At 45.1% G+C, this 10,894-nt stretch overlaps 1 protein-coding gene across 2 annotated transcripts in view; it reads left to right on the top strand.

Moving 5' to 3' along the window:
• Nucleotides 1–584: 584 nt before the first annotated feature.
• The window catches only part of SOX5 (SRY-box transcription factor 5), a 645,390-nt gene continuing 635,080 nt past the window's right edge, over nucleotides 585–10,894 (top strand). The window contains exon 1 of one of the 2 annotated variants that reach the window (XM_040565762.1): nucleotides 585–695. The gene's annotated coding sequence lies outside the window, so the exon portion shown is untranslated. The remainder of the gene's footprint in view (nucleotides 696–10,894) is intronic. The other variant, XM_040565757.1, reaches the window with a different exon arrangement.

Below are 10,894 nucleotides of genomic sequence, written 5' to 3'. Positions count from 1 at the left end.
TGAATCAGCAGTTGTGAACAGTCTCCGTGCTGTTAATGGTTTGCATCTTTTTGCATCAAAGGGTAAAAATCACTTAGGGACACGCACACAATGAAAAGATCATATACAGTAACGCATCCAAGCAGGAAAAAAAAAAAAAGGTTGTAATGCTCATGAATTTCAGATGAAGACTTTTTAAATCCCCAAGAAGGCAGTGAAATTGTTTGATTGTTCTTGTTAATTATTGGACTCGTCCCAGCATCAAATATTTGCGGGAGATAAGGCTTCCCTTATGAATAACAACCCGCCTTACTCCTCTCGGATCAGCTCGGCTCGGCTCGGGGCGGTCCCGCCTTGCCCACTCGCGGCCAGCCGGCTTGCACCAGCACGTGGGGCAAGCCAAAAAAACAAAAGACCTCGGGGGTGGGCAGCTGGGGGGGACGGGACCCGGGGGTGGGCAGCGGGGGGACCCCGAGCGGGGCCGGTCCCCCCGCGCCGGCAGCGCGCTGCCCGCCGCCTGTTTGAAGTACGGGGCGGAACCGAGACGGACCAACGCGGCACCCCACGACCCACACACCCCACAGCCCCCCCCACACCCCGCACACCCCACACACACCCCACAACCCACCCGTGAAACCTCCGGGGGGCGGCCGGCCGGGCCCCCGCCGGGCCAGCCCCGGGACGCGGCGGCGCTCACCCGAGATGGCGGACAGGAGGTAACGGGGAGCTGGGGGGCTGCGGAGTGGGGAGAGGGAAAAGGGGGGGGAGGGGGCGGCGACGGACGGGACCCCCCCCCAAAAAAATGCGGAGCGTTATTTGGAAGAGCCGCGGCCATGCGGGGAGCCCCCAAACTTGTGTGTGGGGCCGCGCCCGGCACCGGGGTCCCGGAAAGGGGGGGGGTTGCCGGGTGGGGGACACCCCCACACCATCCTCCTCCTCCTCTTCCTCCTCCTCGTCTTCCTCCCCCCCCCCGCCCGCAGGAGGAGGGGGCTCCCGAGGCCGAGGTCCGGCGGCGTCCCCCGCGCTGTGGGGAAGTTAACGGGGTGTACGGGAAGGGCTCGGTGCCCCCCCCGGGACTGATGATGATGATGATGAAAATGATGATGGTGGTGGTGGTGGCAGCGGGGCAGCGGGCGCGTCACTTACCGGCGGGGCCGGAGCGAGGGAGCCCCGTTGCGCAGGGGGAGTCCCCGCGCAGCCCCCTCCCCGCCGCCTCGCCTTCCTCCTCCTCCTCCTCCTCCTCCTCCTCCTCCTCGCCGGGGTGCGGGAGGTGGCCAGACACCGCGCGGAGAGCTTCTCCTCCCCCATTGTTCCCAGACTGTTTTTTTTTTTTTTTTTTTTTTTTTTTCCCTTTGCCTTTTGTTATTTGCCCTCGCATCGTGTTGTTTGTCTCCGAAGCCGCCTCATGACCGGCAAAGGGATTTCACCTCGTCCTTGAGAGACAGACACGCGGGGGGAAGAGAGAGGGACGGGAGGGAAGGAGGAGGGGGGCGAGGCAGAGCGCACCCGGCACCCCCGGCCCCGCCAGGCCCCCGCCGAGCACCCAGCGCCCGGAGGAGCCGAGCGAGCCCAGCGGGTAGGTGCGCGGCCGCCGCCGCCCTCGGCTTTCCCCTTCCCCTCCCCAGCTCCGCCGCGCACCTCCGAAGTTTGGCACAACTCCTCCCTCCCCCCTTCCTCCTCCTCCTCCTCGTCCCCCGGGCAGCCAGCCGTGCCCCCGCTTTGTCAGCAAACTTAGGGGGGGCTTCATTCCCCATCCCGGCTCGGGAGGGACGTGCCCGGCTCGCCCCGGGGGCGGCACGCTGCCGCCGCGGCCAGGGGGAGAGAGCCCATGGGAGGCCGTGGGATTTTGGGTAATAAGTGTGGGAATCTGCCAGGGGAGTAGGTCGAAGAGTGATTTGTTTTCGTGCTGCTCATGAATAATGGCCTCTAGCATTTATTTATTTATTTTTCTTAAACCGGCAGGCCAGATGAATTATTTTAATTTTTTTTTTTAAGAGAGATGCGTTTTGCTCCATCTCTGTCAGAGAATGAAGTGTTAACTTCAAATTAAAAAAGAAAAAAAGTTTTATTCCAGTTGTAGTACTGGAAGATATCATGTCCCTGCTGTCCCCCTCCCAGAAAGGCAGCAGCCTGCCGTCCTGAAGTAAACCACTCAGATTAAAAACTAGCTTCTTTTACATGAGAGGCTTGTACCGAATTCTTCATAAACATATTTTATCACTTGAAGCATACCTGAAAACAGCTACTTTTATCAGCTGCTGTTTCTGTATTCCCTTAATCCTACCCAGTGCTGAAACATACATCACTGCGTCCAAAATGAACTCTTCATCCTGAAAATGCGCTATTTACAACTGGTAAACAGGGACACTTTTTTTTCTATTATTATTATTTAGCTATAATATCTGACAAACATATTGCCAGCTTTGTTTTATGAGGCTTCTCCAGCTGAAACGGGAAAGGGTGGCACGGATTTGTTGTGTTTTGTGCAGGGATAGCGTGGCTATTCCGTCCTAGTTTGAACACGAGAACCCAATAAACACGTGGCCGTTATGTGTGGAAATCCTGCAACAGAGCTTTCCGGCTGAACTTAAACTGTTTTGATTGAGAGTTACACTGTAAGGAGTACACGACTTGAAAGCCACAAGTGTCTTTTGTAAACAGATGGACATTTGAGATGTATTGACTGTTTGAAGTTAATTCAGTTAACATGTGCGTGCACATGTATCTAATTTTGCCTGATCTAAGTTTTTCTAAGTGATGGAAGCTAATAGACGCTTTTTAGAAAGAAAATAAAAGCATGTGAATTTTGTCAGGAGATGCTTGAGTTGCAGCTGTAGAGGCTCTTACGGACTGCAATCGTCCTGTTGTCGTGCTCGTGTAGTAGCAGGTGGGAGTTGCAGAGAGCTTACTGCGTTCCAGTTAAGCGTGCGGGTAATTTGCTAATGAATTTTGAAACAGTAAGATAATGTTCCTGGTGTCACTACGGTGAGAAAGTATAAAAGTGCTTAAACATGCGCATTGCTGCACCTTTATCGTACGTACTACCTGCCAAAACCAGTTAGGTGGAGCAGTATCATTAAACTGTCAGATGTATTGTTTACAGTGGGATAGTTCCTTAGTGCTCAGGATGGAGAAACAGCAGCTTTCTGTTACTCATCATGAAAATACACTGCTACATTCCAAGAAGGTTTTTGTAAGTGGCGCAGCTAGCTATCACTACATAAAGCATAGAAGGAGATTGAGACTTGGCATCTCTGACAGTGGTGCTGTAATATAACGTGTACACAGGAGCTTTGTTTCTGCCTGCCGCTCATACTTAGCCTGATGTAAAACACTGCGATGTTGGCATATGGATACACCAAAAAATAGAGCATTTGTTGAAAAATAAGAATTCCAGCATTTAGGAGAAAGTAAATGAACAGTCCTTCTAAAAATACAACAGTATGCTACAATATTGCCAAAGCGCTGCTGGGACGCTGTTGTAAGCTGTCATATTTTTTGACCATTATAAATAGATTAGTATTATTATTACAAGGATTTTTTTCCTGTTAGCAAAGAAGATTTTTCCCTGTTTTCTGCATAAGGATCCTCGCATGTTCCTTGACCGGGCGAAGGCAGTGGGAGTGTTGCTTGCGAAGGAAGTGGGCAGCTGGGCCTTGCACCGTGGGAGTGGCCCTCGTGAAGTCTGTGGAGTCTCCTGAATTGTAAACTCTTCTTTGTAGCCTCAGTTTTGCTGATATTCCCTGTTTCTTCAGGACATTAGAGATGGTCTAATTCATCATTCATAATCCGTTATCCAGATCCAGATCTGGTTTAAGCAGTGTACTAATTTAGGCCTGAAACAAGAACCAGTGCTCAGCGGTGCCGAAACATTAGCAGTGTTTGGGAGTTTTCTTCCTTTTCTGTGGTGTCCATAGACCAGATTAGGAAAACTTCCTTTCAGATCAGTGACCAAACTGTAGGACTGTGGGAATTTGAAGCAAGATCTGTTTCCCTTTATGAAATTTAGTAACAGATAAGAAAATTCAGGTCAAGACCAAACCATTACATTCACATCCCACATTTAGTTACGATGCAATTACTCCTTCATTGGCATTCTGTGGAGAGTGGCTGCTACAGATAAAGTGGATTTCAGAGTGCTTGTGTACAGGCTCTTAAAGCAGCTTGAGTTTGCGTGTCACTTGCTCCACTGGTGGACATGTAGGAAAGTGTAAGACTGTCATTCTTGCAGTACCATCCTCTGTGTCTCAGGTGTCTTCAAGACTGTAGTAGATGCACACACATGGCACATACCCAGTACGTTCTGCAAACGTAAATGTAAAGTCCAAACAATTTTTTATTGCTTGCGGAGCACACATCGTTTATAGTTGCACATATTTCCAGATGAGAAGACTGTATGCTTCATGACAGTTTGAGGAGGGTCTCCTCTAATATTTCTGACAGCTTTATTTTCTGTCTTCTTCAGCCTCTTTCTTCCTCTTTGAGCTGCAAACGTAGATTGAGACTCAGGTAATACATAAGAGGATCCTTTAATGTTGGCTATTTTCAAAGGCACAAAGGACAATTACTTTCTCTTCCTACTAACCTCCTGCTGGCTTACTAGCTGCTTGGGAGGCTGGTGATTTTAAGAATGCCACTTTACCCAGTGCATCAAATACCGAGCAAATCTTTGCTCACCAAGATTCCAGCTCCCACACCCCGTGGTAACACCAAAAATTGAACTTGAGTGGCCCAGAGCGCCAGCTCCTACTGTGATGACTCATACAACCATCAGCACTTTTTAGACTTAAATTTGATCCATTGGCCCTGAGCAGTGCTGACAATTGCCAGCTAAAAGACCCTTCTGTGAATTGTCATTTAACGGGAGTCTTTTTTTATTTTCTTGTCCCAATTCCTGTTGTTTTAAATAAAAAGAAATCCTGGTGACAAAGCTAAAGTGTATTCTGTGATTATTGTTGGAAAGAGAAAAGTATTTACCTATATTTCAAGGAAATGAATTGCCTGGAAACTGCAGGTCAAAGTTATTTATAGTAAGGGTAGTATTCTTCGCTACTGTACAATCTCCTAAAGTAAAAGTCTTGCATGATTTAAAATTATACTTTTATGCATGAGTACTCAGTCCTTTGAATGGTTTTAGTTAAAATACATGTAGAATGTCTATACTGTATTAAAACTCCATTAGTCTGATAAAGGACACAGAACACTTAAACCTGTCTTTTTTAGTTTGTGAGCGTGTCCTCAGAGAAATTGAGCAGGCTCAACTGCCCAGTGCAATTTGATGGTATTTTGTACATTCCAAGAGGATCACTGAGTTTTACAGAACACGACCCAAATAAAACCACATCCCTTGGGGGAAGCAATTTCAGTTTGTAGTCTCCTGGTCTTTAGCAGGGTAGTCCAGGTTCTACTTGAAATGAGTTTAAAAGGTCTTGGGAAAGCTGACGTCTTAGTCAGTAGGCATAGATTTGCTATGTGGGGTACTTGCTTTTGCTGGTCAGTTCCCAGGGAAATGCTTAAGGTATGCTGGACTATTAGTAAAATTGCCTTTAAGGTATTTTTGTTAGTGGCTGTGATTTTAATGTATTTCATTTAATTTAATTCAAAACCCAATGTAATTTTTAAACCTCCGTAACAGGAGAACTAGTGGGACAAGGTGAGTTGCCTACTGATAGCAGAGCAACGATGGCTCCACTTGCTCTGAGAAGCTGCTTTGTCCACATCTTTGAGGAGAGGGGGCAAAACTGAGTTTTGCTTGTGCTGCTCGGAAACCTTGAGCTGGCTGTCAAACAGATGTAAATACGGTTTGCAGTGTCTTCAGTTTCTGTATGGGGTAAGTGAGTTCAACAGGTTTAGATTCAACTGTCATGCTGTGTTTTGTAGCAGTCGGTCTATTTAATTAAACTTTCAATTTTTTTTCAAATTTTTTCAATTTTTTCAATTTTTTCAATTTTTTTTTTCAATTTTTGTGGCTTAGTTCATTTAAATTCAGCAAAATGTGAGTATTTGCATAAGCATGGTGCTCAGTTAGGAAAGTGAGATTTCAATTCAGCCAAAGTCCTGTTTTTGAAGGTAGCATGGACAGTGCCCTGTTGACCTTCAGGGTGACTGAGGTACTGAAGTCACCCTGCTGAAAGGAAAAAAGAAAAAAGTTGTTTTCCTGAGTTACCTGCCTTCTGAAACATAACTTGCCTGTTTTGAAAGCCTGTGGATTGTGTCAAGTGTTTGTGAGGGGAGTTCTTCAAAAGCTCCAGAGACTGCAAAATTTACATGGATGATTCCTGTTCTGAGGAATGGTGTTGAGGGCAGTTTAGTTGTCACTAGTAGCAGAGATTGGTTCCTGTAATTCTTTGCACAGTTTTGTTTTCTTTCATAGCACCAGGGATGTTGGTCAGGTTGGACCTCAGGTGGCCACCTGGTGTGGCCACCTTAATAGAGCAGGATTGGTGCCAGCAGCAGATCAGGCCAGATGGGGCTTTGCCTAGCTGAGGCTTAAAAACCTTCAGGGATGGAGGTGCCACAACCTCTCCAGACAGCTTTTGGTTTGTTCTGGTGTGTCATCTTTCTCTGATTGTATTTCAGTTTGTGTTATGTTGCTATTAAATACATCTGTGTTTGTTTTTTAATGCTTTCTGGTCTTCCTGGTTTGATACCAGGACGATAATATGAATGTTTATAGGGTACATCCAAAAGCTAGCTTTAACCTAGCAAGACCAGTCCTTTGTGGCTCCCTCTGCCAATACATATTTCAGAGCAAGAACTTCCATCTCACTGTTGAGCGTAACAGGGACGACTCCTCCTGCTAGGCCAGTGTTTGCCAATGTGAAAGTGAAGCGTAAGACAAGGGAGATAAGCATTATGGGCCTGGTTCTGTGCCCACTGCCATCAGAGCAGACTTTGCCATTTATTTTATCCATTGATGCTAAAACCCAGAGGTGGTGACCCTTCCAAAGGTATATCCGCTTGAGTGTAAGTCCACGTGGGACTTCCAGAGGAGCGGAAGTAAGTTCAGCAGTCAGTCTTCACTGATGTTTAATGGGCTTGGGAACACAGCTGTTTTGTTTTGTTTTGTTTTTTTTTTAAAAAAGCTGTTTCAAAAAAAAAAACTTTTAAAAAATCCGAGTAAAACACTGGGAGTTTTGCTATTAATTTCCCTTATCTAGAGGTATGAGATTTTGCCCTCTTTTTGCTATTCAGAAAGTGTGGAGTCTTTTCAGTGTCTTAATAGGATTCAGTTGAGCCCGGTGCAGTTTCCCATTTGGAGCTTTTGTTTCTTCCAGCTCTCTTCACTGTCTCCGGCTTTGGAGAACAAGCGGAGTGTTTCTGTGGAGCTGTGGACGTTTTTTAATTGAATGAAATACACCCTTTAAAGAAAATGGGCATGCATGTGTGGGGGGAAATGAAAGTGTGTTGCTTTTTATAAAGTATCACCTGCAAAGTGCTTTTAAATAAACCCCTATATAAGCATGTGTGTTTTTTTCACTTGAAAGACACTATCTCCTTCTTCTAAACATTTGCACAGCAAAGTAATGCATTATTGCATTTTCATAAATAATTGAAAAGCAACTTAAAAGAAAGTAGGCCAACAGAAAAAAAAAAAAGGAAAGAAAGTGTCGGTTTCAAATTTGAGAGAAGAAAAATATGTTTCCTTCTTGATAGCAAGTCAGTTAAATGTTATTAAATCCCACTCTCCCACCCCAACATGACCAAAGACAAATCTGACAATTGACAGTTTCATCTAAAAGAGAGAGAAATGGGGAAAAAGGCTTTGGAATACTAAGTTGGTGTTGGTTTATTTCTTCTTTTTTTTCCTTTTTTTTTTTTGGTAAGAAAGGCAATTGTGACCCCTTATCAGTTTGCAAGTGACTGAGGAGCAAATCTCTGGAGGTCTGCTTGCTGGATTTTCAGTACAGTTCTCAATGCTGTGCTGTAATAATGCAAGCTATTTTAGAACTCTGCATACGTTAGTGTTCTGGCGCGGCATGATACAATAATGTGTGAAAAAGCATAAGATCACACCTTGGTGAAACTTGCAGATTTCCTGCATAATCCGACAGTGAGCTCTTGTCAGGTTTTGACTATATGTAAAGTGAGAATAAAGTTTCCAGAAGCAAAGCACAGGCCTTGGATGCATTTTTATGGCTGTTCAAGGATTTTGGCCCTGACGTGATTATGTATGTGCCTGACTTTAAGCACTGGAGTCCCGCTGTAGCCAACGGGCCTCCTTCTGTGCTTAAAATTTGGCACACGCTCTAAGTCCTTCACCAAATCGGAGCTTCAGTTTTGCTAGTGCTGAGAAAGATCAAAGAGCCAGTGTAAATTCTTAAAAAAACAATCAGTCACCATGAGCAGTTTCCACATAACGATGCAGTTCTCTCTGGTGGCAGAGCCAGATGTCATCTGTGGTAACAGCGCTAGGCCACCGGTCTGCTCACCTGGCTGCTGGTACCTTGGTCCTGAGCAGCTGCGACTGCGGGAGGACGGGCAGGCAGGAGGCCAGAATGTCTGCAGACACAAATGGGCTCACTACGAGATGAGGGCCGGAGGCTACATCCCAGCATGGGCATTGTGTGGGTTCCTGACTGTTAGTTTATGCTATATCTGAAGGTACGGACGTGTTGCAGCAGTTGCTGGGTGAGGCTCTGCGGCTTCTGTCAGGCAGGAGGCTTGACTGGGAGATCGTGATGGTAATCCCTTCTGGCCTTGAGATCAGCAATTTCTGGTATTAATATGTTGCTGTGCAGCTTCCTTTTTTAAGATTAGAGGTACTCAAAGGGTGGACCATGATCAGATGAGCACCAGTGAGTGGAAGCTGCACATAACTGATCGGCCTTCCAGAAGAAAAAACGTCAGTATGTTCATTTTCCCCTGCTTTCCTCTCAGATTCGCTCCATCTCCTTTTATTTTTTATAACCAGTATGGCTGTATTTTAAGTCACTGCCCACCATTTCCAAACAGTGTGATACATTTTCAAGGATTTGGAATTTGGGATACTTTGATATAAATTTGTGTAGGTTTTATTGAAACACCTGACATGTATGTTTAGTTCCTAAACACCTTCTGTGCTGGATTTATCCTCACAGGTTGTCAAGGTATTCAGATGACCTGAAACTGAGGAAGTGAGAGGGAGCTCAGCTGGCAAAAGTCTGACATTGAGTCTGACTGCGGCTCAAATATTTTTTTGCAGACTTGAGCCCAGGCTGCATAGGAGGTGAAGAAAGCCTTCTTCACCTTTGCCATTGTATCCAAAAAGCTCTGAGCAACATAATTTTTCCAGGTGATGAGCAACCTAGTTAGCTCACATTGTTTAAATCCAGTGACAGTTCTCCTTTGTGAAGGCAGGGTGGTGATTCGTAATAGCATACTCATGTTCCACCCTCGGCAGGCTCACTGGTGGAGATACTCCAGAGGTTCTCTGGTAGGTTTTCTCAGCCAGAGAAACCACACTGTCGGCCATCTGTCATGGACTACCGAGCAATGGTATTACCCAGCTTGTCGCTGGAAATTATTCACATTTGACACTACCATTTAATACGTTCCTGCAGGTTGGCTTTTAGTGCAGTAGGCTCGCAGCTTTTAACCTAGCTGCATGTTTTCAAGGTCCTGTGGCAACTGCGAGCACCAGAGGCATGCGGATCTTCACGTTGAAGATGTGGAGGATGCTCAGAAAGTGATGTTATTTTCTGTTTGGAATTTCCTTTCTCCTTGGTTGCCCTGACTGGTTATCTTTTAGGGTGTAAGGCCAAGCCTGTCTGTTTTGGGAGTTTTCTTGTAGAGGCTGAAAGATAGCTTTCTGGGCATAAGACAAAGTCATTTTGTTGACACAGAACAGTATGCATCACTGTTTGTGTTATTACTGTTTTACATTTTTTGTATTTGTAAGAACAGCATATTGATGGCTCTGTGTTAAAACTCTGTCTTTTAGTGGCTTGTTTTCTTTCCGAAAAAGGAAGAAAACTACATTCTTACTGAGAAAAACCCAAAATGATACTGGAACAAGTACAAGGGCTGTGTTCATACATGATCAAATTCAGGAAGATTAGGGCACTGTGTATAAATTGCTTTCATGTTCATTGGGTTAGCAGCTGTCAAATAAGTGATTATAGACGTTGGCAAAGCTTTTCGTTCCATAATCACTGTGAAACAGGGATAGAAATGTAACAGATGCCATTTAATATGGACCAGCACCTTGGTTCTGTTTCTGGGTCTGGCTCTTTATTGCGTTGTGGCCAAAGTTTTGTAGCAACATTTTTGTTTTAATTCCTCGCTACCTGTAAATGGAGATAATAGTACTCTCTCACTTTACAGGAGATTTCTGAGGTTGTTTGTTAAATAGTTTGAGATCCTTTGATGATAGGTATGAAATACATGCAATAGCATTGAGGACAAGGTTAAATTAAACAGTTGTGCTCTGACTGAAGACAATTATTGTTCCTAGGTCAGCTTTACTTCGCTGGGCAGTGTTAACTTACTGAAGGAATTTGGTCTGAGACTGTTGGGATTCATTTCCTGGGATTTTTTTTAATTTGTTAACTGACAAGGCTTTTAGATACCAGACACCATACTTGCAGACCCGTTGAAGAGCAAATGCATTGTGATGCTGTTTTTTGTAGCATAGGAGTCTATGGTGACTCATTTAGCGTTTGTAATGCCTGTGACAGATTAAAAAAAAATCAAATCAGTTACTCCCAGTGAGATGGATACTCTCAGCCAGACCCTATTTGAGAATTATTTGCAGCACTGTTAAGACCAAAGTACACATCTTCCCCCTCCCCCCCGAAAGAATCCGGCTTATCATGAAATGTTTATCAGAGCCATATAAACATTTCTTGACTGCTGAATTTTGAAGGGAAATTCTTTCGGTCTAACATATGTATTGCAAGCAAGCCTCTTCACAGATTAGAAAAAAATAATTAGC

This window comes from Cygnus olor, chromosome 1 (genome assembly GCF_009769625.2).
Source record: "Cygnus olor isolate bCygOlo1 chromosome 1, bCygOlo1.pri.v2, whole genome shotgun sequence".
Taxonomy (NCBI): domain Eukaryota; kingdom Metazoa; phylum Chordata; class Aves; order Anseriformes; family Anatidae; genus Cygnus; species Cygnus olor.
Note: the sequence above shows the minus strand (reverse complement) of the source record. Positions and strands in the feature narration are given on the sequence as shown.